The 27016-nt window shown below is 37.8% G+C and overlaps 1 long non-coding RNA gene across 1 annotated transcript; it reads left to right on the top strand.

Moving 5' to 3' along the window:
- The first annotated feature begins 20829 nt into the window (after positions 1 to 20829).
- LOC102020173 lies at positions 20830 to 26156 on the top strand. Its single transcript, XR_262451.2, has 3 exons — positions 20830 to 21431; positions 24800 to 25116; positions 26104 to 26156. It is a non-coding gene; the product is annotated as an uncharacterized LOC102020173 (long non-coding RNA).
- Positions 26157 to 27016: the final 860 nt, after the last annotated feature.

Consider the following 27016-nt stretch of genomic DNA (forward strand, 5'->3'; position numbering starts at 1 on the left):
CCAATGAAAAATGAATGTTTTTAAATCATAAAATGAATAAGTCAGTGTCCACATTTGATTTAACAATTTAAATTTGGCAAGTTTAGTTAATTTCCTATTTTAAAATACACACAAATATGAGAAAAGAAAACAGAAAGAAAAGAAAGGAGAACAGCTGTGAAGGAGGCAGAAAGAAAAATCTTTTTTCCTCAGTGCTCAAAGAAAGTCATAAAATCATAATGTTTTGGGCTTATATTTTGATATATTAGTATTACCTTGCAATGTAGTAATAGCCAAATATTTTCTAGACTTAAAATACTTGGTCTAACTTTTCGGTCTTTTTTATTCTGTGCAAACAGATTTTGTTCAGAAATGTAAAGTACTATTATATTGTACCTATGCTTAGGTCTGCTTTTTTCACTTAACAACTTTTCATGTGGTTAAATACTCTTCTACAATATGATATTTCTTAGTGTTAGACATGCAGTTATTATTGAGAGGTAAAATCATACCAGCTGTAGAAATGAGAGCCGGGCGTGGTGGCACACACCTGTAATCCCAGCACCTGGGAGGCTGGGGCAGGATTGCCATGAGTTGGAGGCCAGCCTGGACTACACAGTGTGTTCAAGGACAGCCTGGTCTACAGGAAGAGATACTGTTTCAAAAACAAACAAACAAAAAAGCTGTAAAAGTGAGGATGTTTTGTTTGCAAATTGAGCTCCGAGTTTCTTTTGCTGCTAGGTGCACTTTGTTCATATAAAGTTAGCACCATTCTCCCAACTGTGCCACAGCTGAGACGCCGCTCTCCCCCAAAGTCATAGGTGAAGTGTTTGCAAAGTCTTTTTGTTACTAATGGGTAACTGAAAAAAATTTAAAGCATTAAAAATGTTTCTGAAACTATTTGTTTATAATTATGACACTAATTGGAATCAAAATATTTAGCATACTTTAATGACATATTAAAGGTATAGTCTTTTTAAATTTTCAATTGATTTTAACTAATACATCAAACAAAACTTGTACTTTTTTTCTTTTTTGGTTTTTTTGAGACAAAGCCTCTTTCTGTAGTCCTGGCTGGTCTTGAACTCACTATTTAGCCCAGAATGGCTGCAAACTTGTGGCGATCCTCAACCCTTAACCTTCCAAGTGCTGGGATTACAGGTCTGTGCCACCACGCCCATCTAAACAACTGTACACACTAATGATGCATCCATATATTGTATAATGCTTAAGTCAGTTTAAGCATAATTTTGTGCTCAAGCATTTATCATTTCTATATGGTGAACACTTTCAAAGTCCTTTCTCTTAGTCTTGGGGTTATTTTTTTAAATGTCATGATATGAGGAGATACTCATTTTATTTAACAGAAGTTATTACAAGGTTTGAGAAAACTTGTCCAGAAACCAGGACATTAACACGGCAGAAATCCAGAGAGAAAATGGAACATGTTTATCAAATAATGTAAATAAAGTTATCGGTGGTCTGATAGCTTATGAAAACAACAAACTCTTTCATTTAACTAAGCAATTTCAACCATCTGTTCCAAACCCACATTTGCATTCAAAGCCAGGTGTATGAATGTACAAAGCTGAAAAGAATTTTACAGGCTTGAATCCCAGTGTCCCACAGTGTCTGTACCCTCAAGGGCTTGAACCATACTGCTGTCTACAGCACCATCTCAGGAGGTGGGACTTGAGCAGCTCAACCCTGAGGGAGAGTTACAGACTTGGAGAGTCTGGGAAGAACCTCTGTAATGAGAACAGCAGTACATTTGGGGCTAACTTGCCACATGTTTAATAGAAATCATTACAAAATATTTATTTTTAGAAAGCTTGATATTATAATCAACATTTCTATATATATGAAGCATAATTGGAAAATACAATGAATATTTAAATTAAAAATATTTATTGATGTTTTCAATTCTTCTGGAAAAACACCCAGAAGGGGAATACCTGGGTTGAATGGGACCTTTAATGCTAGTTTGTTGAGGAATCTGCACACTGATTTCCACAGTGGTTGCACCAGTCTACAGTCCCACCAATGGTGGAGAAGTCTTTTTCTTTTTCCCACACAGCCCCTCCAGCATTTTTTATTGGTTGATTTCTTGATGGTAGCCATTCTTTTTGGAGTGAGATGAAATCTCAGTGTTGTTTTAATTTGCATCTCTTGAAAGATCAGTGATGTTGAACATTTTTTCATATATTTATTTGCCATTTATATTTCTTCATCTGAGAAGTGTATATCCATCTCAGATGCCCATTTTTTGATTAGGTCTTTGAATTTGAGGGTCTAATTTTTTTCAATTCTTTATATGTTCTAGATAAAAGTCCTTTGTATGGGGGACAATAGGCTGAAATTTTTTCCCACTGTGAGTTGTCTTTACACTCTATTGTGCTTTCCTTTGCTGTGGAAATGCTTTTTAATAACATGAGATCCCAAGTGTTGATTCTTTGAAGTATTTCCCATGCAGTTTGGTTTTTGTTCATGAACTCTCTGCCTATACCTATGTCTTCAGGATTTCTACCTTGGGCCAGGGATATAGCTCAGTAGCATAAGCCCTTGCCTGGCAAGCATGAGGTTGTGAGTTTGATTCCCAGTACCAAAAAAAAAAAAAAAAAGATTTCTACCTATCTCTCTTTCAGTAGATTTAGTGTCTTAATATTTAGATCTTTTATCCATTTTACTTTAGCTTAGTACATTGTGGTACAGATGGGTCTAATTTTAGTCTTCAGCATGTGGAAAGCCAGTTTTTCCAACACCATTTATTAAAGAGGCTATGTTTCTTCCAATGAATATGTTTGACCCTTTTGTCAAAAATAAGGTGGCTGAGTGTGTTTGTAGTTGTGTCTGCATCTTCTATCTGTTCCATTGATCCTCAGGTCTTTTTTTTTGCCAGTATCATGCTGATTATATCACAGTAGCTTTGCAGTATAACTTCAAGTCAGAGATTGTGATGCCTCCTGCCTTGCCTTTGTTGCCCAGGATTGCCTTTGCTATTCTTGGTCTCTTCTGTTTCCAAATAATTTTAGGAATATTTACTCTAGTTCTGTGTGGTATGCTAATACTATTTTGATTGGGATTGCATTAAATCTGTATAATAGTTTTAAGAGTATGGCTATTTTCACTATGTTCATTCTTCTGATCCATGAATAAGGGATATCTTCCCATTTTCTGAAGTCCTCTTTGCTTTCCTTTTTCAAAGTACTGTAATTTTCAATGTATAGGTCTTTTATTTCCTTTGTTAGATTGATTCTTAAGTATTTCATTTTGGGGGATGCTATTGTAAAAGGTGTGATTTCCTTCATTTCTCTCTCACTGAATTTGTTTATGTACAGAATGGTATTGATTTTTGAGTGTTGCCTTTGTATCCAGCTATGCTACTGAATTTGATGATTAAATCTAGCAGTCTTCTGGTGGAATTTTTGGGGTCTTCTATGTAGAGTATCATGTCATCTGTGAATAATGATAATTTCATTTCTTCCTTTCTTATTTCTTATTCCTTTTACTTCTCTCTCTTATCTAATTGCTCTGGTTAGTACTTACAGAACTATATTGACTAGGAGTGGTGACAGTGGACATCCTTATCTTGTTCCTGAGTTTAGAGTGAAAGCTTTCAGTTTTTGTGCATTTAGTATGATATTAGTGAGGTACAGACCATGTATTTCAATTTTGTGTAGGGTTTTTATCATGAATGAGTGTGGGACTTTGTCAAAAGCTTTTTCTGCACTTATTGAGATGATTATGTGATTTTTGTCTTTGGCTCTATTGATATGGTATATTACATTGATTTGCATATATTGAACTGTCCCTGCATTCCTAGGATGAATCCCACTTGGTCATGGTATATCATCTTCTTGATGATTTGCTGCATTGTTTGCTAGCATTTTATTGAGGATTTTTGTATCTATGTTCATTAGGGAGATTGGCCTATAGTTCTCTTCTATGGTTGGGTCTTTCTCTAGTTTTGTTATCAAGGTAATATTTGCCTCCAGGAATGAGTTAGGCAGAATTGCTTCCCTTTCATTTTCATTAAAGAGTTTGAGGAGTATTGGCATCAAATCTTCTCTAAATTTCTTGTAAAATTCAGCAGTGAATCCATCAGGACCTGGGCTTTCCTTTGTTGGTAAGTTTTTAACTACATTTTCAATTTCATTGACTTATATTGGATTATTGAGAATTTTTATATCTTCTTGATTCAGTTTTGGTAATTCGTAAGTATCTAGGAATCTGTGCATTTCTTCTGTTTTCCATCCTATGAGAGTAAAGATTTTTGAAGTAGGTATTGATGATCTTCAGAATTTCCACAGGATCTGTAATGATTTCATCCTTTTCATTTCTCATTCAGTGAATGAGTGTCTTTTTTCTTTTTAAAATAAGGTTGGCTAAGGGCTTATCAATTTTATTTATTCTTTCAAAGAACCAACTCTTCATTAATTCTTTGTATTGTTTTCTTAGTCTCAATTGCGCTAATTTCTGCTCTGATCTTTATAATTTTCTCCCTTCTTTGGGCTTTGGGCTTGACTTGCTCTTCTTTTTCTAGAATTTGAGGTGCAATATTAGGTTGTTTATTGTGCTCATTCTGTTTTCCTGATGTGAGAATTCACGATTACAAATTTCCCTCTTAGAATTGTTTTCATTGTGTCCCACCATTTCCAGTCCGTTGTATCTACATTTTTATTCAATTGTAGACATTGTTTAATATTTTCTTTAACTTCATCTGTGACTCACTGGTTGTTCAGGAGAGTAAATTTCTATGTGTTTATGGAGTTTTTGCAGTTTCTTTTGCCATTAATTTCCAATTTCATTGCACTAGAGTCAGATTACGGGAATTTCAACTTTTTTGCATTTATGTAAGCATGTTCCATAGGCTAGTATATAGTCTATTTTAAAGAACATCCCATGTGCAGCTGAGAAGAATGTGTATTCTGATGTCTTTGGGTGAAACATGCTGTAAACATCTACTTAGTCCATTTTTTTCACAGGTTTGGCTCAGTTTTGATATTTTTTTGCTGATTTTTTGTTCAGTTGATGTATCTATTTGTGACAGTGGTCTGTTAAGGTCCCCTATTAGAATTCTATCATTGCTTATTGTTGTGGTTGATACACTATGTCAACTAGAGGCTTGGCTAAGTGACTCAGCAGTTCTACATCCTTGGGTGAAAAGGACACGCCCTTTCCACTCTGGGATGTTGTTCATTGCGTCAACTTGAGAAGTTCAGAAGGTTAGCTGAGTGACTGAGCAGGGGACAGGTCCTCATTTTGTATCATCCTGAGCCTGTGCAGGATGAGGGAATAGAGATTATGGGAGTGCTACATGCCTCCTGGGTGGGGGCAGTCTGCTTACAGTATAAGGGACAAAATGAGGCGTGTCCTCCCGGCTTTTTGTTCTTGTGGCTTTTGCTATCCTTTGCTGCCTGAAAGTGTTGGCCCTGTGCCCTGCCACCCTGCCTTAGAGCCAACTAATTATAGACTAAAACTTCCACAAACTGTAAGCTAAATAAACCTTTCCTTTCTTAATTTTGTGCATTAGATATTTTGTCTCAGCAGCAACAACAACAACAAAAATAACCAAGACACTCATTTGATTTTTCATGCGTGTATATTAATATTTGTCTTATATAGTTGGGTGCACCCATATTTGGTGCATACATATTTATGACTGTTACTTTCTCCCATGGAAGTTTTCCTCTAACAATATAGTGACCTTTATCTCTTTTGGTTTGAAGTTCACATTGTCTGCAAATAGAATAGCTACCCCTGCTTTTTTCTGGGTTCCTGTTACATGGAGTATTGTTTTACATCCTTTGACTTTTAGTCTACTTCTTTCTGAGTTAAACTTGTTAAGTCAAAATACAGCATATTGTTGGATCTTGGTTCTTGATCTACTTTGCCAGTCTCTTTCTTTTGACTGGTGAATTGAGGCCATTTACATTGATGGTTATAACTGATATCTATTGTTTTATCTTTCTCATGTTATTTTCCTGCTGTTGGTTCCCTGCTTTTCCCCTCTGTTTAATTGCTTGCCTTGCTTGGTGGTTTCTTTTTGTTGTTGTTCTTGGAATTTAGGTCATTTTTATCTGTGTCTAAAATATTTTTCAGTACCATTTCTAGTGTTGGTTTTGTAGTCATGAATTTCTTCAGTTATTCTTTGTCATGGCAGTATTTTATTTCTCCATTAATTTTGAAAGGTAATTTTTCAGGGTATGTCAATCTGGGTTGAAAGTTGTTTTATTTCAGGACTTGAAATACTTCACTCCAAGCTCTTCTTGCCTTGAGGGTTTGTGTTGAGAAGTCTACCATAATTTCCTACCACTTTGTTTGTAACTCTGTATTGTCTGTACTGTTCTTTTGCTATTTTGTAAAAGGTTGTCTGTCAATGTTTTCCTCCTTTTATTTTTAAAATAAAAAAAAAAAAGAGACGTCTACCATGATTCTGATGGGCTTTCCTTTATAGGTGATCTTTCTTTTTCCCTAACAGCTTTTAATATTCTGTTCTCGTCCTGAATTTCTGGGAGCATGATTATTATATGTCTGGATATAGATTTATTTTGGTTATGGCTAATTGGAGTTCTATATGCCTCATTTATGTCATGTTCTTTTCTCACACTTGGGAAATTTTCTACTATTACTTCTGCAAATAGTTTTTTTTATCTCATTTGTGTTGACTCCTGCTTTTTCATTGACACCAGTCAGTGTTATATTATTTTTCTTTGCATCATCTTGCAGCTATTGAATTATTTCCTGATTCTTTGTTATTGTTAAGAGATCTTTCCTTTCATGATCAGTAGCTGTGACCCTGTCTTCAAGGTCTGAAAGTCTATCCTCAGTTTTGTTCTATTGGTTTTGCCAGCTTTCAGTGGAATTTTTAGTTTTCTGAACATCTATTTGAATCCATTTTATGCATTCTATTTCTTTCCTGTATTGATTATTCATGGTTTCCATCATTTTCTTATCATCATTTTTAAACTATCTCTACTCTGATTTGCTGAGCAATTTCTTTATGAATATTGACATTTCTTTTTTTACATCAGAAATTATTTCTGATCAGATTTTCTCTATAGCCTGATAGATTTTTCATGGATTTTTTTCTTTACTTCAGTTGCTATCATTTTAGAAATGCCAGGTGTGTGTCTTCCATTTTCATCTTGTTGTCTCTTGGACTTGTTCAAGGTGGGCTGGAGGTCTGAGGTTCAATTTGCTTCTGTGTCTTGCAATTTTCTCTTTCAAAGTTCTTCTTTTGTTTTCTGTGTTGATCTTTGTAAGTGTTCACATTTGGTAGCTTTATCCCTAGTAGCAAAGCCTCTCCATTTAAGGTTTGTTCTTCAGGAATGTCATCTGTGTGTAAGAGGTTCTTGGTTTGTGAAAAAGGTTTTCTTTTATGAAGTTTTGCCTTATGTATATGAATATGTTACTACAGTAGTACTTTTGGAAAAAATTTTACCTTTGGAAATAGCTTTTGGATAAAACTACCTTAGAAGTTCAATAACAATAAAATAAAATTGTCATTCAATAGATATTTTTAAATGATATAATATAGTTCTAATTATTTTCACAATTCCTTTTATTCTTAAAATTGTCCTGGTCTCTGTGAGAAATTCTGCAGTCCCCTTGTTGAGCCTTGTCTCAAATCCTCACACCCCCTTCTCTTAAATGACCATATGTGAGGCACAGTGATTGAAGGCTCTGGGTGGCTGGACCAGTTGGGAACCCCTCTGAAGGAGTTATGCCTCAGGAACACAAATACACAGTTCTCCTCTTCATGAGGACTTCTGCACTTAAAAAAATTAAAAAAGAAAACATCTCCTAATAAAGTTTCCTTTGGTGCATGGTTCTGTCACGAGAAGAGTTTCAAAAATACTCATCTCAACCTCCCCACAGCTTGATTTTCTGGCCATAGTGTTGGTCCAGCATCCTGTCTGCCTCATCAACTAAAGAGCAGATGCAGGACAAGTGCACTGTTCCTGTCATGGATGTTGTGTGGCAGGTAAAAAGAACAGGAGGAGGTGTGCTGATGCAAAACAGCCAGAAACAACCAAGTTATATCATGTACAGATAGAAATTCTCTATGATGAATGTGATCATTATATATATCTAAAATGTACCAGTAAACTTAATTAACTTAAAAAGAAAGTAAAACAGACAAGTCTGATAAGAACCCTGCTTGGAAAATTTTGGCAAAAAATGTTTTGAAAGAGTGAGCTTTGTGAGCTAGAGATAAAAAAAAAATCATGGGAACTTGTTATGATTCTTGCTAACAGTTTTTAAGTTACCTTTGAAAATGATTAAGGAATGTAGGAGGAAATTCATAATTTTCTTCATAAGCCATTTGATTTCAAAATTCTTGCTCCACAAATGGCATATGTGGAGCATATTCTAATGTTTTCTTAATTACAAAAAGTCATAAAGTCCTCTTTCACTGAGTGGAATGGTATGTCCTGCACCACCCTGAAATAGCAAAGGTCAAAGGTTTTACGTACTTTTCATTTCGCACAGTTCCTGTCTCTCAGAAGTACAAACTCTGGGCTAGAAGTGTTATGATTTCAATCAAGAAAAAAAAATCAAACACTTTAGCTAAAGCTAAATAAGAATGTTGGTTAAAATTTGTCATTGAACAGGGGGGGATGCAATGATATTATGCAAAGACAGAGCAATACTATGGAGAAGGTCTTTTGCATCTGCCAGCATTAGGTTCCAACATCACTGAACACCCTAAGCTTATGAAATGGGAGTAATAAGTCCTATCTAATGAGGTTGTAGTGAAGGCAAAAGAAGAAAATGTAGGTAAAAATCTCCTTAGCCCTAGCATATTCATTTGTTTCTCCCCTCATTTCCTTAGAAACACTTGACTTGTTCACTCATTTGCTAGGCATTTATTAAGGACTTAATGCTACAACAATGAATGAGATATGAGCTGCCTCGCCCTCCATGACGTGGCAATGGCAGTTCTCTGACTGGGGACCTTCCTAGAGGAAGGGCACCTGTTCCAAGAAAGCTGGGAGCTGGAGGAGGACAGGGACTGGTGTAGCCAGGAAAGGATGACTGTTGGTCATGTACTTCAGGCAAAGCACACAGCATATGCAGATGCCTGGGTTAAGAGTCCCAGCACACGTAAGCTCACCATGGCCAGACACAGAGAATCCAAGACGAGGCAGGACAGGTGATGACACTGTAGATCACTGTAGCTCTGATCTTCAAAACAACCCAAAGAGATGGTCAAGGCAGGAATAGTCACCCTTATGTTAAAGACGAGCAAACAAATTACATGCCTGCTCCCAACTTAAAAGCTAATTAATGATGAGATCTTGTGACCACTCTTTATCTGCTATCTACCTAAGTCATTATTAAACTAGTATTTCCTTAATTCCAAGCTAAGTGATAAAAGTATGAAGACCAATCCATGTTTTAAAACATTATTTTTGTAGCCCTCAGAGCACAAGTCACATAGTGAGTAAATGTGTGCTGATGTTCACATGAACTGATTCACTTTCTGTAACTTAGAAAGGAGACAACAAACCACAACAAGAGCAGATATATGGATACTAAAATACATGGGGTATAATTAAGTTCTATTTGAAACCAGTACCATGTCTCTATATTAAATTTTAACAATAGGGGGCTGGGGATTTAGCTCAGTGGCACAGCACCTGCCTGGCAAGCGCAAGGTCATGAGTTCGATTCCCAGTACCGGAAAAAACCAAAAAAATAATAAATAAATGAATAAATTTTAGCAATAGGTAAGTATATGATGCTACATCCATACAGTTATATTGTGAACCCATGGTGCCAATATAGATAGAATTTTATATTAAGGGGAGGTAGCAATATGTAAAATAGTGTCTTTTAGCATTTTAATAGTATCATTTCTACTTAAAATGATGTAGTATGGGGAGAACAACTGACATACTTGCTCATGTAGACTCCCTCTTGTATTAGAAAACTCAAATTGATAATAGAAGTTGCCCCAGGAGAGAAAAACTGTATGGGTAATGAATACTGGTGAGAAGGAAATTTTTACCATCTACCTTTTCAAACCATTTTATTGCACTATCTATTTTTAGGTTACAGTACATTTAAAACATATTCTACATTTTGCATCAACAGTACTAATTTCACTGCCTTGTTTTTCCTTAGTGGTTTTGGTTTCTTATGAGGTATAGACAGAAAATGATTCTGTAGATATTAAGAATCCTTACAGTTTTCTGGTTTTGTTTTGTTTTTTGTTTTACATAAGGCTTAATTTCAAAGGTCCAATAACCTTTTCTAGGCAGTGCCGTGCTGGTAAATGTTTAACATCTATCTCTCTAAGTAGTTTCACTATGAATCCCAGTTAATATTTTTATTTGTGTTAACAAGTAAGGTGAAAATAAAACAATAAAAATATATATTAAAACAACTTATTTATCAGTGAGGAGAAATTTCTTTGCTGAATTGTGTAACAGTTTTCAGAAACCGCAAGAATGTGTTCTCAAATCTTGTACTATTCACAGTGTCACAGCTCCAGACATGTTTAAATATTCAAGGTGAATTGTTACAATTTTTTCCATCATATTCGTAAAACAATGAAATAACAATACTTTGAACTTTGATTTATAGAGTTTTCCAGTTTGCAATGGTATTAATACTCCTGCCAAGGCTGACTTCAGGCTACCAGCATGGCATCATTGGATGCAGAATTGGGAAGAAATACGGAGCATCAACTACACTGCTTATAGTATTTCTACCACACAGGTACAAAAGACTGGATAGTAGTAAAATGTAGTCTCATAGTTAGAAATCAAGGAATCTTTAGTATTTTTTCTATGTTAACTGATATTTATTTATTTATTTATTTTAAAGAGAATAGTAAAAAAAAGAATAATAGCAAAATACCAACACCACAGGCATAAACAAAATAAAGCAAGAACATTAAAAATGATACATGGTTTCAAAACACAATGATAGGAATTAACAGTGGTTGTTATATTACATATTGTTATCTTCAGCAAAGTTGCTCAGACTACCAGATGTAAGAATGGAAGATTAATCCAACCATTAAAGACAATAAGAAAATAATAATTTTTTTAAAAAGCATTGGAGACAATACAGAGTTTCTCTAGATAAGATGGTAGGAATTCACCAATGGTTGTTATAGTGTATATTGTTGTCTTCAAATCAGTTGCTCAGATTACCAGATATAAGTAAGCAAAATTGGTCAAAATATAAAAAAATTTAAACATTAACTATTCCTTTCAATAAACCACCAGACATCAGCAGTACAGTTGTCCCAGCTCTCCATATATATATTGCCTTCCTTCTTTCTTTCTTTCTTTTTCTTCTTTCCCTCATCCCAGTTGTTCCTTCCTTTGAGCAATTTCTTTCCCTTAAAAATATGGAACACGTCGCGAATTTGCATGTCATCCTTGCGCAGGGGCCATGCTAATCTTCTCTGCGTTGTCCCAATTTTAGTACATATGAGGTCGAAGTGAGCACAATCTTTAGTATTTTTAACTTCCTTTTAATATCATACATTGCAATGAAAGTTTGTAACATTTAATTTGTGTAACAACTGTGTTTAACTTCTAAAAAGTTAACAGTGATAGCTTATAAGCCTGGAAGAGTCTGCTCCAGCGTACCTCTGCCCCTGTGGGAAGAGAAGGCCACCTTCTTTGGTAAAGCATCCCCCAACTGTTTTCCTATGATAGAAGCATATTAGGAATTAATTTCAATGAAAGGGCGTAAGCAATTAGCTGACAAAGAAGGAGCTGCTGACTATACCCTAAATAAAGAGGAATGTCTAATTCTCATTAACACCAGTCGGGAGAGAGAGAAATGGGGAAACGGACGCTCATGTTCCTTTCAGCTCAAATATTCCAGTAATTTAAGGTTCTATATTCCAAATTCTGTCATGACTTTCATAAGATGGTTGTGAGGAAATAATATAACATTGGTGGTTCATCAGAAACAACCTAATGTCCACGAGCAGGTGACTGAATAAGCAGAGTTTGGTTTACCATGCAGTGGACTGCTGCTCAGCCACAAGGAATTTGGTCTTGATGTACAGTACCCCACTCAGATAAATACCCCAAATCATGATGCTATGTAAAGCCAGGCAAAAAATGTATAAGCTATGTGACTCAGTTTATAAAATTCTACAAAATATAAACTAATGTATGATAACAGAAAGTCAATGGTGATTGAGAGGAGGGAAAAAAGGAAGGTTTATAAGAGACATAAAAACTATTGCGGGTAATAAAATGTTTGTTTATCTTTGTTGTGGTCATGTTCCATAGTGCACATGTGTGCCAAATTCATCTAATTGTGCATTAAGTACCTGGGTTTGTTGTATGTCAATTGTACTTTTTACTCTACGGTTATAAGTTCATAATTAGTCTCATCATTCAAGAAGTTACTAACAGTTGTGAATTTTCCTTACCATTGATTCTTCACTATGAAGAAAATGCAGTTTGTGCCCTTATCATATCCCGTGAGATCAACTTACATAGCAGAGAATCACAAGCTGGCATTTTGTAAACACTCCAGTGCTTACAAGGACTTGTAATTTAAATTCATGGTTACCAAACTCTGCAAACCCCTCACTCTTCATAGTGCTGCCCACCTTTTACACAAACTTAGAAGCTTTGCATCTGCTATTTACCAAAATCATACACCTAGTTTCTTGGAAGAGAAATTCAAGAGATAAATATATGTTTTTATGATTTTGAAGTGACTTATTCACGCGGTATATATTTGAAAATACAAATGGGTATATGATGAAAAGCCATTTTCTGGCCATTCCCTAATGGTAACCAATGTTAACAGCTTTAATGCTATCTTTCCAGCTACACATAGGACTGGTATATGTATATGCATATTCCTCCCACACACACACCTTTTAAGCCCAGCCACCTGTGCTGTAACCAGCCTACCAGGTGACTCTGACGCACTGTGAAGTTTGAGAACCACTGCCTCTTATGGACTGAACTGTATTCCCCTAATATTCAGAAGCTGAACCCCTAACTGTCACTGTGACAGTATCTAGAGAGCTAGGGCCATCAGAGAGGGGGTTAAGGTTAAATGAGGTCATAAGAGTAGGGCCCTAATCAATGGGCTTAATATCCTTAGGAAGAAAACAGGGAACTGAAGATAAGTCCCTTTGCATATGCACACAAAGGAAAGTCCACATGAGGACACACCAAAGAGTTAGCATCTACCAGCCAGAAAAAATAGGCCTCAGCAGAAAGCCTATTGGCACCTTGATCTTGGACTTCTAACAAGCAGAACTTCTAATATGCTGTAAAAAATGGGATATTCTATAATTCTTTTTGTCTTTTTGAGACAGGGTCTCTCTAAGCAGTTCAGGCTCACTTTGTAGCCCAGGCTGGCCTCAAATTTGCAATAATCCTCCTGCCTCAGCCTCCTGAGTGCTAGGTTATAGTCATGTACCACCATGCCTGGTGGTATTCTGTAATGGTGACCCATGCCAACTAATACGCTGACCTTGCATAATCTTATCTTGTTGAGTATTGCCAGTAACAAAAAGTGGATGTCTTTGTCAAAATTCCTAAGAAATTGCAAAGCCTGGCTCTGATCTGAAAATGGGGACGAAGGGAGACAGGGCAAACAAAAGAAAAAGTCCCACGTGACATTTCCATTGGCCATCTCACTTCACTCACTATTCATTTACTATTTTTAACTACAAAACAGCTAAGTTCACAATATATACAATTTGTAACATCCCACTACCCACAGATAACCATTTAACATATTGATGTATCGCTGAAAGTAATGGGACCTTAACATTTTATATGCATAAATATATCTTTTCCTTTGCTCAGTAGGGATCCTGCTGCACGTCCTTATTGTTCTTATTTCTTATTTTTCTTCGCTGTACAGTATATGTAAAGCATGTTCCCAGTGAGAGAAGGGGAAGCAGATCCACTGTGGCTGGAGAAGCGGGGAAATCTCAAAGCCACCAGCCTGTCTCGTAGAGTAGCCTGGGATGAGGGCGGATCTGCAGTTGTCCAGATAGACAGCAGCACTGAGCAAGCTGTTCAGAGCTGGGGACGGCTGCACACGTGGAAGTCAGGGGGCTTGGCCTGATACTCACGATCTGTTCTAATTTTTAGGACCTCTGACCATGAGGTCCACGGTCCAGACATTGTGCCCAGTTTCAGGGAAGGAGAGCGGCAAAAGCCAGGGAGGAGTGTCGGTCCCAGGGAGGAGGGACAAGGGTTTATTTAGTTCTTCTTTATTAGTATAAAGGAAGGAAAGGGTGAGAGAAGCCCCATCTCTACAGATTGCATGAGAACTAAGGAAATAGAGCACCGAAAAAAATGACTCAGTGATACTCGTTAAAGCGCGGTGAAGCGGGCTTATTCAGAACCAGCACAGATACGGGGACCGGTGCAGCGGGTCCTGCTGTGGAGGACAGAGGCTGGGCTCAACTCCAAATGCAGCATGGCCAAGCAGGAATTTCTAGCCAGAAGAAGGAGAAAATACCTTCACTGCAAAAACATCATTTCATAACGTGGACATCCTCAAGTGCTGAGGCTCAAGGAGGCACTTACATGAGGAGGGTGAAAAAATAAATAAGAGAGGAAGAGAAACTCCTTGACGACCCCTTGCAAGTCCCCCCCGTAGCACACTCACCCCTCTGTTAGTTAGGGCTAGCTCTAGTTAAGTCTGGGGTAGAAGTGCTGAAAGTATGAGTGAAGGCAGTATGGTAGACATGGAGAAGATGATGTAGCCCTAAGGAATGATCTGAAAATAAAATTGGTGACTTGTGGGGAGGAAAAAGAGCAGTATGAGGAAAACTGCCTCTGCCAAGAATCACCTGCAGCGCTTGTCACACTACAGAATTCCCAGGTCTTTCCGTGGAGATTTTGATTTAATAGATTGGAGGCCGTGCCTAGGAATCTGTGTGTCGTTCTCCCTGTGGGAAGAATGGCCTCTGGGTCATTGTCTTCAGTCACTGGGTGGAAGTAGCATAATCAATTGACTTCAGTTTTAGATATGTTGTGTCTGAAATGCCTTTGGACCATAAAAATAATAGTGATTAAGTCCATTGAGTATTTACTCTATACCAGTGTTTTAAATGCACTATTTAATCTATACACCATTCACATGAGAGAATCATTATTATTATAATATAACTTTGTAAGAGAGAAAACAGATTGGCAGAGACTTGAACTCATTTCCCATTAATTACATGGCTAGTAAAAGACAGGTTTGGATTTAACCTTAGTCATACCTTACTCCAAAGTCCTTGCTCTTTCCAGCCATGCTTTGCTAACTGTTCCAAGGACACACCCTTAGTTAGCAGCACCTGAGTCACATTTCAGGTCAGGGCTGGAGATAAAGATTTGGAGGTGAAAATATGTTTCAGATTGCCAAGGAGAGACTGCAGGGGAGAGAGTATTGGGTCAAAGATGGAGCTGTGTCCTGCTTAAAAAGATGAGCACAGGATAAAAAAGGTTTTGCAGGTTGGAGAGATTCAAGGAAAGTCGGGAACAAGTGCTTTGTAAGTTAAGCAAGTCGAATTTCCAGAAAAAGATAAATTTAAACCCAGCAGAGAGCTCCAGTGAAATAAATTTCCATTGACTTTGGCAACAGAGTACAATTCTTGACCTTGCTCAGGAAAGGGTGAGAGAAGAAGCCCCATCTCTACAGACTGCATGAGAACTAAGGAAATAGAGCACCGAAAAAAATGACTCAGTGATACTCGTTAAAGCGCGGTGAAGCGGGCTTATTCAGAACCAGCACAGATACGGGGACCGGTGCAGTGGGTCCTGCTGTGGAGGACAGAGGCTGGGCTCAACTCCAAATGCAGCATGGCCAAGCAGGAATTTCTAGCCAGAAGAAGGAGAAAATACCTTCACTGCAAAAACATCATTTCATAACGTGGTATTTTTCACTTAATTGTATACATTTTATCATGTCATTAAGTATTATTTTAGTACCTAGTGCTTTTTTATGTAAGTGCTACATTTTTAGGGCTAAAAACCATATTTTGGAATTACTTTCTAGAAAAGCCATTTCTTCTCCATCAGAGATAACTCAGTCCTACCTTTCCACAGTCTTACTAACTGCAGTGTCTTCATTTTTTTTGATCATTGCCAATTTGACAGGGAAAATAGGATGTAGAGTTGTATATTTTAATTTGCATTTTTTAATATCTTCAAGATTAGCCATTTTATGAGTTCATTATTTATACATACTCCTGCTTTGATATGTTCACATCATTTTCCCTTTTATAATAATCATACTTTTATTAATTTGAAATAATTTTTAATAACAAAGACATTAATATTTACTACCATCTTGATCATAGGTTTTAAACAAAAATTTTTTCTAGGCATACCCAGAGACTCTGAACATCATAGTAGAGCTACTGTAAATGAGGAATAGCAACATTTGCAAGTATTTGTGTATGTTCTTTGTGTACTGTGTTTAAATGCCATCACCCTCATTAAAATTATTATCAGGACTTCAACATTCACTTCAGGCATTCTGTTCTTTATTTTTTACTTAAGTTAAAGATTTCTCACTGGTAGAATGGCATACATTTTCACTAATGTAAAAGTTGGGTTTTCTTGTGGAATAACCACTGCTGAGAAATGAGCAGCAGATGAGTTGTAGTGCTTTTCTGCAATGGGAAAGAAATGGGTATAATTTTTCTAGAGAGCAAACGGAACTAAGAATGTAATGAATTCACATGAAAGGAAGAGCAGTACTCATGGTATTTAGTACAGCTATGCACTTTGGAGTCACAAGCCACTTCCTACTCACTTAATAGCTGACAACGCTCCCATGGGATACTTTTCCTCGGAGTTTCAGTTTCTTCCTCTGTAAAATGGGAACACTCAGCCTTGCAGGGTTTTTGAGAGAGTTAAATGAAAGGATGCAAACAAAGTGTTTAGTTCCAAGCATGACACTTGGCAAATACCTCAGAAGAGCCGCCACCGTTGGGTTGATTTGATGTAATTCCGTTGCTGTTTTCAATGTGGTTCTGCTTTGCAAGCATCTTTCTAAAATCCATCTGACCATATGCTCGCTTCGGCAGCACATTTACTGAAATTCGTGCAGCCACCTGCCCTCTTACATTCTGTGCTGTATAGACTTAATTTTGATCCTTGTATGGATAAAAAATAGTACAAAGAAAATCTAACTATTATTTTCTGATCATCCCGGTGACTGTTTTTCCGATAAGGAACTTGGAAAAAGAAACTACCCAGTTACCATCAAAAACCAATATTGCTATGATAAAATAATTAATGCTTGCATGAAGAACTTAAAAATACCCAAACTTCTGGAGGAACTCAGATGTGGAATAAGTATGGGAAAGTTAATATAAAATAAGACAGTTACTTCTGAAGAAAGAGAAGAACAAAACCATGGCTGAGGGATGGAGGAGCACTTGCTCCCCGTGGAAACCAACATCAGACATCTCATGGCGCATTACGGCCACTTAAAATACAGAACATAGAACAAAATTAGTAGTTTGATTTAAATTTTTTTAACAAATCAAAATGGTACTAATTGGAAATTTTTTTAAAAGGGAGGGGATGAAGGGATGACTGGAGGGATGAGGAGGAGAAGGGAAAGACGATAAAAAAAGGAATTAAGATCTATTACGTACATGCACCAATTTCCCATAAAGAACATTATGTACTATAAACATGTACTAATAAAAAATACAAAAAACCCACAATATATATTCTCCCCCCCTGACAACTTTGAAATTTCCAAACAAAGAAAGTTACTTCCTGGTTACCTCACTTTCAGAATCTAGAAAATGGAAATAGGAGGCCAAATCTGAATCTTTTCTGAAGAAATGAGTTGATTCTAAATTATACTTCAGTCTCATCCTACAAATGTTGATTTATTCTCACTCTTCAGTTCACTCTTATATCACCTTAATGGTCTCATTTCAGAGGCCTCATCTGGCCATTCTGAGCAGTTCCTTGACATCATTTGTCAAAACACCTTGCTTGATGTCAGTGCTTAATACCTTCTTAATCAATTACTTGTGTGATACCCAGGCACTGTCTCCTTTCCTAGAATGGAGCTTCCATGCTGGCAGGGTACCTGCTTGAGCATCATAACCTGAGCTGGAGACAGTCAGGTGCTCAGTACCTCTACTCCATGCACACTTGTTGAATGAGCTGTCTTCAAAGAAAAGATAACAGATCACATACATGATCTCCATATGACTGTTATAGCTTAGATCTAGAATGTCCCCCTCAAAGTCTCACGTGTTCAAAGGTGGAGATTTTGGAAGGTGATTGGATCATTGGAGTACCGTATGTATCAGTGGATTAAACCACAGATGAGCCCACAGCTGAATGTGCCTTTAGGGTTAGGTCTGGGCCTGGTTGGAAGAAGCAGGTCACTACGGGAATGATTTTGGAAGGATATCCTCTTCTCTTCTTTCTCTTCTCTTCTCTTCTCTTCTCTTCTCTTCTCTTCTATTCTATTCTATTCTATTCTATTCTATTCTATTCTCTTCTCCTCCCTTCTGTCTTCTCTCCTCCTCCTCCTTCTTCCTCTCTTTCTCTCCCTCCCTCCGCACGTCCTTCCTGGTCACCATGACTTGAGCAGCTCTCCTCCACTATGCCCCTCCCCCACTATGCCCCTCTGCCAAGCTATTTCTCCCTTGGAGCCAGACAACCACGAACTGGACTCCTGAACTGTGGGCCAAAACACACCTCTCCTCCTTTAAATTGCAGATGTAGGATGTTATGTCCAGTGACTAAGACATTGACTTTATTTTTTTTTCCACATTAGAACCTCTTTGTATCTGGTGGAGACACACACTTGAAATTTCTACAGACATGTTCAACTCAGCCTTCACTTAGTCTCTGTTGACTCTTTCTCTGAGACCCAGGGAGATGAATAGAATCCTGGGGAATAATGTGTCTACATCTTCTCTCCTTACTCTCTACTAGAATGTGCCCAGAAAATCAGTAAACCCATAGCTAAACTAAGGTACCTTTATGGCTCCAGTGTTCAACAAAGATAAAGCTAAAGATAGTAAAAAATAATAACAAGAACCAAAACACAAACCAACTCTACCCCCCTCCCCCGTTATTATTGAGGTTTTCCTTCATTCTGCATCATTCAACTCCGTGCCTTAGGCAGAGCTCCTGAGAGGCTGTATTTTTTTCTAGGTAAAAAAACTCATAGAAATCCATGGTCTTATAGAAACATGGTAGCATATGGACAACAGAAAACTGATAATCATACATAGTTTGGTCACAAAATATGCTGAATATTTAAATTAAAAACAATGTATTATAGTAAAATATACATCGCCATGAATACCCTTCAAAATACTCCCCCTCTTTGCACGCACCAATCCCATCGTCCTTGCCACTTTCTGACGCAATTTTAGAAGGCCACACGCTTTGTTGGTTTAATTTACTGCTATAACCCAGCACTCGCCGCAGGTCCTGACTCAGTATTTCACTTGTCTAAATTTATGAATGAATGAAAGCAAAGGACATCAAACAAGAAGCTGCTCTGCACTGAAAATGTCCACTTGTCTGTATGTGTTTGTTTTCTTAGGTAACACTTCCCTGCCAGTCCTTGGGCAGTTATTCAAAACAAAGTACAGACTTCCTGTTGGGGGTGGTTTTCTAAAGTACCTTGGAGACTTTGTGATGAGCATATCCAAGGTCTTCAGCCAAACTTTTTGGTGTTTCATTGGAAACACCAAAGTTAAGATTAAGCCCAGACCCGTTGCCAAAAGAAGTAAAACATCTGAATTTGTGTCCTGGTCAGAATGCAGCAAAACAAAACACTGCCATTTGAATTGTACGGGAAAGAACATTTTCCTTCTGCACTTCTGGGTTCTTCACTGTGTCCCCTGTAATAACACAGATTAAGCAGCAGAAAACAAGCTGCCGTAGGCCCGTAATCTCAGCACTGTGGGAAGCTGAGGTAGGAAGATCACAAACTCAAGCCCAGCCAGGGCAGCTTAGTGAGACCATATCTCAAAGACGTTTCGTAAGGACTACAGATGTAATTCAATGCAAAGGCCCTGGGTTCAATCCCTAGCACAGCAAAAGAAAAAAAAAGAGGAAAACAGACACACATATTATATATATATTCAAAACTCATAAAATAAATAATCCAGACAGGTACCTTGAAATTCACACTTAAATACCATATTTAGCTAAATATAAATAAAAAGGGTGCTGAAGATACCCACAGGTTTAGCCTTACAAAGTTGCTTGGATGCTGTGTACTTTAAAGTGGGTGTTGTGTGACAAGGGGTGAGGACAAAATGACATCACATGTCTCCTACCAGAAGTGTTTAATCAAATTTCAAGAAACAGCCAAATAAACCCAGACTAAGGGGTGTTCTGGGCTGGATTCTTAGAAAATGGGCCAGAAAGTTCATGCAACTCACCAGGAATTGCAGCAGAGTTTAGAAAAGACCAATGTGTTTTCTATTGCCTGCTATTTCCATTGTCTGGATTCTGAAAGGGAGTGAGCCAGGAAGTAGGCTCTTACGCTCTGGAAATTAATTTAATATAATAGCACAGCAAAGTCCCATTCATTACCCAATTACAAGAACATCTCTCCTTGATTACACTTTGTTGACATTATTACCTTAGACCAGAAGCCAGGGGAATGCAGGAGTCCCTGGAATACACACTCCTGAGCAAATGGAATAAAACCAGATTCACCCTGTGCAGCTGAAGTGCCCGGCCCTTATTTTTATTTCTGATCTTAGTCTTTCAACCACTCATTGCCTGACAAGACACTGGAATCTTGGAGTTTTTTCTCTATTCTTTCTGTCAACTCCATTATGCAGAGGGGTTCTAGCCATAGAATGAAGGTGATTTCCACTGGAGGGGGTTTTGAGACATGGTTCTCTCATAAGGAAAAGAAGACACCATGAGTTCTAAAGGCACTGTATTTACCACCAAAAGTCTAAGGTGAAGAAAAGAACAGGAGGCAGTCTTCTTTTGAGGCCTTCTACGCTACCATCTTGACACTCAGAAATATGACGAAGGCAGAGTTCAGTTAATCATGGGGTTTTGTTGGCCAAATTGGGTTTGATTATCTTACTAGTTAATTAGTCCAACCCATACTTATTGAATTCCTGCTATATAGGAGACTTCTAGAAGATATTGATATGAGTAGGAGGGCGGAGGTCACTGGCATAGGTAGGTGTTCACTGAGCACTAACATATATTTATCCAATTAGCTACTTAAATAGAACTGAGAAAAGGGCTCAAAGGGGGAAGGATCCAGGGTCGTGAGAGCACGAGGGAAACACAGAGGGACAGAGAAGTGCCCCACCCCCAGGGAGCAGCATGGGACCAGGTTCCGAAGCAGAGCAGGAGGTGACCGGAGAAGAGCAGAGGGCAGGGGACAGAGTCCCTGAGAGAAGGTCGTCTTGGTGGGTCACTGTGTGTTCTGGGATATCTGAGCTGAGCAGAGATGAAAAAGCCTTGCTGGTAAGTATGAGTTTTGGCTTTAATCCTGATGGCAATGCGATGCTGCTGAGTGATTTAGAGGTGAATGATAATGCAGAATAGAGTTCCTGGGGACATTTGGAAGTAATCTCTGTGCATGAATTAGTGTTCTATTCAGACTACTTCATTGGGATATAGTCTTAAATTGAACATTATTTAGATCAGAGGATGTGAAGTGCTTTTGTTGTTGTTGTCTTTATTTTTATGGAAAATTTTAGACAGATAAAAATGGAGAGGATTGGGGCTGGGGATTTAGCTCAGTGGCACAGCGCCTGTCTGGGAAGCCCAAGGTCTTGAGTTCAATTCCTGGTACCTGAAAAAAAAAATGGAGAGGATTTTCTGCATCAGAAAGTTAAATATTGCAAGTTTTCTCTTATATGAGAAACCCAAAATATGACTGACTGACTGATTGATAATATAAAAGAGAGATAATAAAAAACTAGAAAGTAGACTCCAGTAATACAGACAGCTAAGTTAGATAAAATTAACGTACAGTCAGAGAGGAACTGAACTCTCAAGCAAGTCAGTGAAAGGTGGAAACACCAGAATTGTGGCTGGAGATGCATCTAAAGAAGGCAATGCGCCGGGTGTGGTGGTGCATGCTTGTAACCCCAGCACTTGGGAGGCTGAGGCAGGTGGATCGTTGCAAGTTCGAAGCCAGCCTGGGCTACAAAGTGAGCTCAAGGCCAGCCTGGACTGCATAGTGAGACTCTGTCTCAAAAAAATAAAAAATTTAAAACAAAAAAAAAAGAAGGCAATGCCTTGGGATTAAAATCACAATGGCCAGATTTACATACTTCCCCTAGGGATGAAGGGAAATTGGAGATTATGCTATAACCGGTACCACACAGTTGATTAAGTTCAGAGTCACCAAAACACCATGCAGGTCCATCCCTTCCCCAAAATGTTCCTGTTTTAGAAGTCATAGATAAGCCAAGGTTAATGTCAGCCATATAACTTTGCTACGTGTCCCACTTCCCTACTGCATCACTGTTAGCTAAGTGGATATACTTGTAATCTTATGGGTTGTTTATAGTCATTATTGTCATGACCCATCACATAATTTTGCACCTACCTTGTGATTTTGTCCCCACCTCGTGATCTTGTCCTGTAAAACATTTTTGGAGAAATGACCTTGTTGGCAACCCACTCAGGACCCCTCCTCTCTCTCAGCAGCTATTCCTGTTTCCCAATAAACTTTTCCTACTCTGAACCTTCTTTGTCCTTTGGAATTCATTCTTCAATTTCGGAGGACATGAACTGGGCACATCTGACACCTAGCAGGGGGGGAGTTATACTTCTCCTATGTCACTAGGAGATGAGAAAGGGGTAGGGGAGAAAAAAGAAGGGAGAAAAGGTTTTAAAATGATCAAAATATATGCATGTACCAATTTCCCAAAATAAACATCACTGTTCTATATTACAAACAGTAACTAATAAAAAAATGAGGGAATACTATAGCAAATCCCCATATACCCATTTCCCAGCTTCAACGATGGTTGGTATTTCACTAGTCCCTCTCTATCCACAGCATGTACAGGCCCACCTAGTGCACAATGAATAATAGAAATCAATACAGAGATTCCTCAAAAAATTAAAACTAGAAATTCCATTTGACCCAGCTATTCTCCTAGGTATCTTTCTAAAAGAGTTGAAAGCATTATATTATAGTGATACATGCATAGTCATATTTATAGCAGCATAATTCATAATAGCTATATCTCGGAAGCAACCTGTATGTCCATCAACAGATTAATGGATAAAGAAGATGTGGCGTTTACACCTAATAGAGTTCCACTCTTTGTAGGAAAACGGGTGCTCCTTGAGACCATAACGTTAAGTGAAATTAATCAGACACATAAGCTTAAGTATTGCATGGTTTCTCTTATATGAGAAACCAAAATATAAGAGAAACCAAAATATAATAAAGAGCAAAATAAAAGATAGACAATAGGGAGTAGGCAGATAGATATTTCTCAAATAGGAAGGAGATCAAGACATAGGGAGAGGGGAAGAAAAGGGAGGAAAAGGGGATTAAGAGTTATGTACATGTATCAACTTCCCACAAGGAATGCAAACATTACATACTGCAAACATGTACTAATAAAAAATTTTAAAAATGCCAAATTCTAAATCATTATCTTAGCCATAAATACCTCAGCAAATTATCTAAAAGGTAAAAATGTTGTTTTAGCCAAGTGTGGTGACAAATACCTATAATCTCAGCACTTGGGAGGCTGAGGCAGGAGGATCACCACAAGTTCAAGGCCAGCCTGGGCTACATAGTGAGGTCAAAGTCAGCCTGAACTACTTAGACCTTCTCTCAAAAAAATGTTTTGTTTTTAATTTTAACTGTCATACTATAATCATGTCTGATAAATTCAATGATTCTTTGATATGGCCAAGTAATCCTACAGTGACATAAACATTTTTAAAGAGTTAAGACTTGCATGCCCTACTGACTGAGATAGCCGGTCACTAACATTTCTAAAGCTTTAGAAACACATTGTTAAACTGCTTTTTAGAAAGTCTGAACAAGTTTTTATTCTCCATCATGTTTCAGACTGATTCTTGCCAAATGTTCATCAAAACTGAGCATTACTTTTTGATGGTAAGAATGTGGAGAAAAAGGGACACTTATGCACTGTTGGTGGGAATGTAAATTAGTACAACCACTATGGAAAACAGCAGAGAGGTTCCTCAAAACTCTTAACTAATATTCTGCCATAAAGGAGACTGAGATCTTTGAACTGAGGACATCAGGTTAAGTAAACCAGATGTAGAAAGACAAGTATTGCATGCTATCTCTTAGATGTGGAAAGTTTAAAAAGGAAAGAAAAGCAAGATAACCTGAAAGGGAGGGACTTTCAGGAAGGGGGAAGGGAATCCAGAGCAAGGAAAGGAAGAAGAGAGGGCAAGAGAGGAAAGACAGAAAGGTGGCTATGCTCATGCTATGATATATGTATGTACCTAAATGTGACAGTGAAACACATTATTTTGTACAATTAATATGCATTAATTATAATTTTAAAAAGTAAAACGGTTAAGTATTATTTTTCTTACTGTGACTAATAAGTGAAAAGGGGTATCTAACTGATACTTGAATTTGCATTTATTTTATTACCACTGTGCCTGGGCATTTTTCCGTAAGCTTATGAATTATTTATACTTCCTCACTTGTGCCCTCTGCCCCTGGCCTTTACCTCTCTCCCAAAGGATCACCTGGCTTTTGGTTTCTAGTCCCACAAAGCCTACTATTCCAGGGTTGGTCCTGAGTAAAGGCCGTAATTGGCAGAGAATGTCTTGCGTTGAGCTAATGTCTTTCTATTAAATTTAATAACTTCTTCTAGTTCTATGAAGTGGAGCTGGCCCAACATGTCTTTCTCATCAGATGTCACCCCTTTAAATGTTGACGGCAGTCGGTGTATTTCTCTAATTCGCTGAGACAACATTTCAGTTCCTCCGCCTGCTCATTCGCTGTGATTTCTAACCTCGGGACTCGGCCATCCTCATCTAGGCATCGCCAAGTTTAATGTTCCTAATGAAGTGTCTGCCTGGTTCCTTACTTCTCCACCTCCAGAATGACTTGCAATACAAAAGGAATCATAGTTCTTCCCTACTGCTCTACAAAACATATAATTTAGCATTTTTAAAGAATGTCTAATCTGTAAGTATAGTCTGTAAGTATATACTCAGCTTTTAACTAGAATTAAGTTTAGAACTAGAGATGAACCAGTGTAAGTTATACTGTTTCTTAATAAACATTGTTTTGACATTCTGTCATGTTACAGTCATACCACTGCAAAGTTTTCAAGCATTTTTACAAACCCCAGGCACCAATTTATAAAGTGTATAGGTTTTTGTGTTAGAATGTCTATTGCTACACTTTCTAACCTTCAAGGATTCTACAAAAATTAGGGCTATGAAATATTTTTCCCTGGTGTAGAGCCAAATGATTTTCTAAAATGCACAGAAGGTTAGCTGTGGAAAGCACTCTCGGAGTCATGTGGGCCTATCCTCCCTCCCAGTTTTCTGGGGAAACAAGCTGGAGTTCAGAGAGGGTAGGAGATTTTCCCCAGGACACACAGGGCATTAGGGGTCAGTTACTGAGGTAGAAGTCAGCTGTCAATCTTTCCTATGAATATCTGTCAGCCTCAGAGAGAGACTGGTCACTGATACAAGAGCTGAGGACCCTACTGACTCTCAGAAGGTTTCCTTAGTCAAAGATGTAACTGGTAAAGGAATCTGCCCAAATGGCCAACATCAGACAGCCTTTGGATACTAATTTTGAGGAATCTAGAAGAGTTGGTTGCTGTATATCATCCTTTCTAACAGCCACAACTACAAATCTTTAAGAAGTTCTTGTCACCATTAAACCTATAGATTTGTGAGAAAAATTAAGCTATTGATGAAAGTCAGGAAAACTTGAAGTATTTTTTAACTTAGCAATAGATAAGCAGAACAGGCCTTCTAAACCATTCTCAATTCTTATTTGTCTGTTTTATAAATAATTTTCCAATGAGTATAGGTCATTATCAAAAGTACTAGTTAATGAATGGTGTGTGCATTTGATTCTTTAATGCTAATATTTAAAATCATTGACCCTCTTTCCAAAGCTTATTTAGTTTATATGTGCTGTTTTAACTCTTGCCAGAACCCTTTAAGAAAGACACCACCACTCCTGCTTCTCAGATGAAACACTCTCAGTCAGAAGGTAGGCACTCCCAAAGAGCACTGGGGTCAAATTCAGTGTCACAGGTCTCTCACTCTAAATCTGGGTTCTTTCTACTTTCAAAGTTAGTGGAAAGGACAAGATATTCATTTGATCCGAGAGAAGCCCAGGCTATGGTGGAGCACGAAAAATTGGAAGCAGAAGTGATTGGGGCCTGTCAAGTCTATCTCTATTAATAAATGTCTAAAAGAATAACTTTCTGACAGTGTTATTGGGAGGATGAAATAAGAAAACACAATGCAAACACAGTGCTGTCTATGGCAGGCGGTCTCCAGTCCAGCCCCTAAGTAATGCCTCCTGTTTCTGCACACAGCAAAGCTGCTCACACAGAGCGGCAGGGTCTGTTCCCTGCCACTGGAATCCAGTGACCTTCATTTATTTTTTTTTTTTTTCAGTTTCTGAAATTTGTACGAAGACATTTAAAAAATTCCAGCAAGGTGCAAGTGATATGTTTGGTTATTGTGGGAATTAATAAACTGACAGTGCCTATGACAATACTACCCTACTCAGTAACGTCCATGTGAATGCAAAATGCTTTTCACCCCTCAAAACATAACAAGACAAATATAGATCTATGACTCCATAGAGGATGAATATACAAAAGTCTAATTCCAGAGATGACATTCAGCAAGTATTGAGATCAACCGAGAAAAATTTAAGTGTGACCTAGTTTTGATGGAAAGAATGCAGTGAAAATCACATTCTGAGACTTCCAAGGCCAGACTTTACAGAGGGCTGGCAATCTCAATCCCTTCTCTCTTAAAATGCTCCTCCTGGAATACTCGGTAATGCCGTATGCCTCAGTCTCTTTTCTCGTCGTTGGAACAAAATTCCT

The sequence above is a fragment of the Chinchilla lanigera genome, unplaced genomic scaffold (genome assembly GCF_000276665.1).
Source record: "Chinchilla lanigera isolate Chin_1 unplaced genomic scaffold, ChiLan1.0 scaffold00047, whole genome shotgun sequence".
In the NCBI taxonomy this organism is placed as follows: Eukaryota; Metazoa; Chordata; class Mammalia; order Rodentia; family Chinchillidae; genus Chinchilla; species Chinchilla lanigera.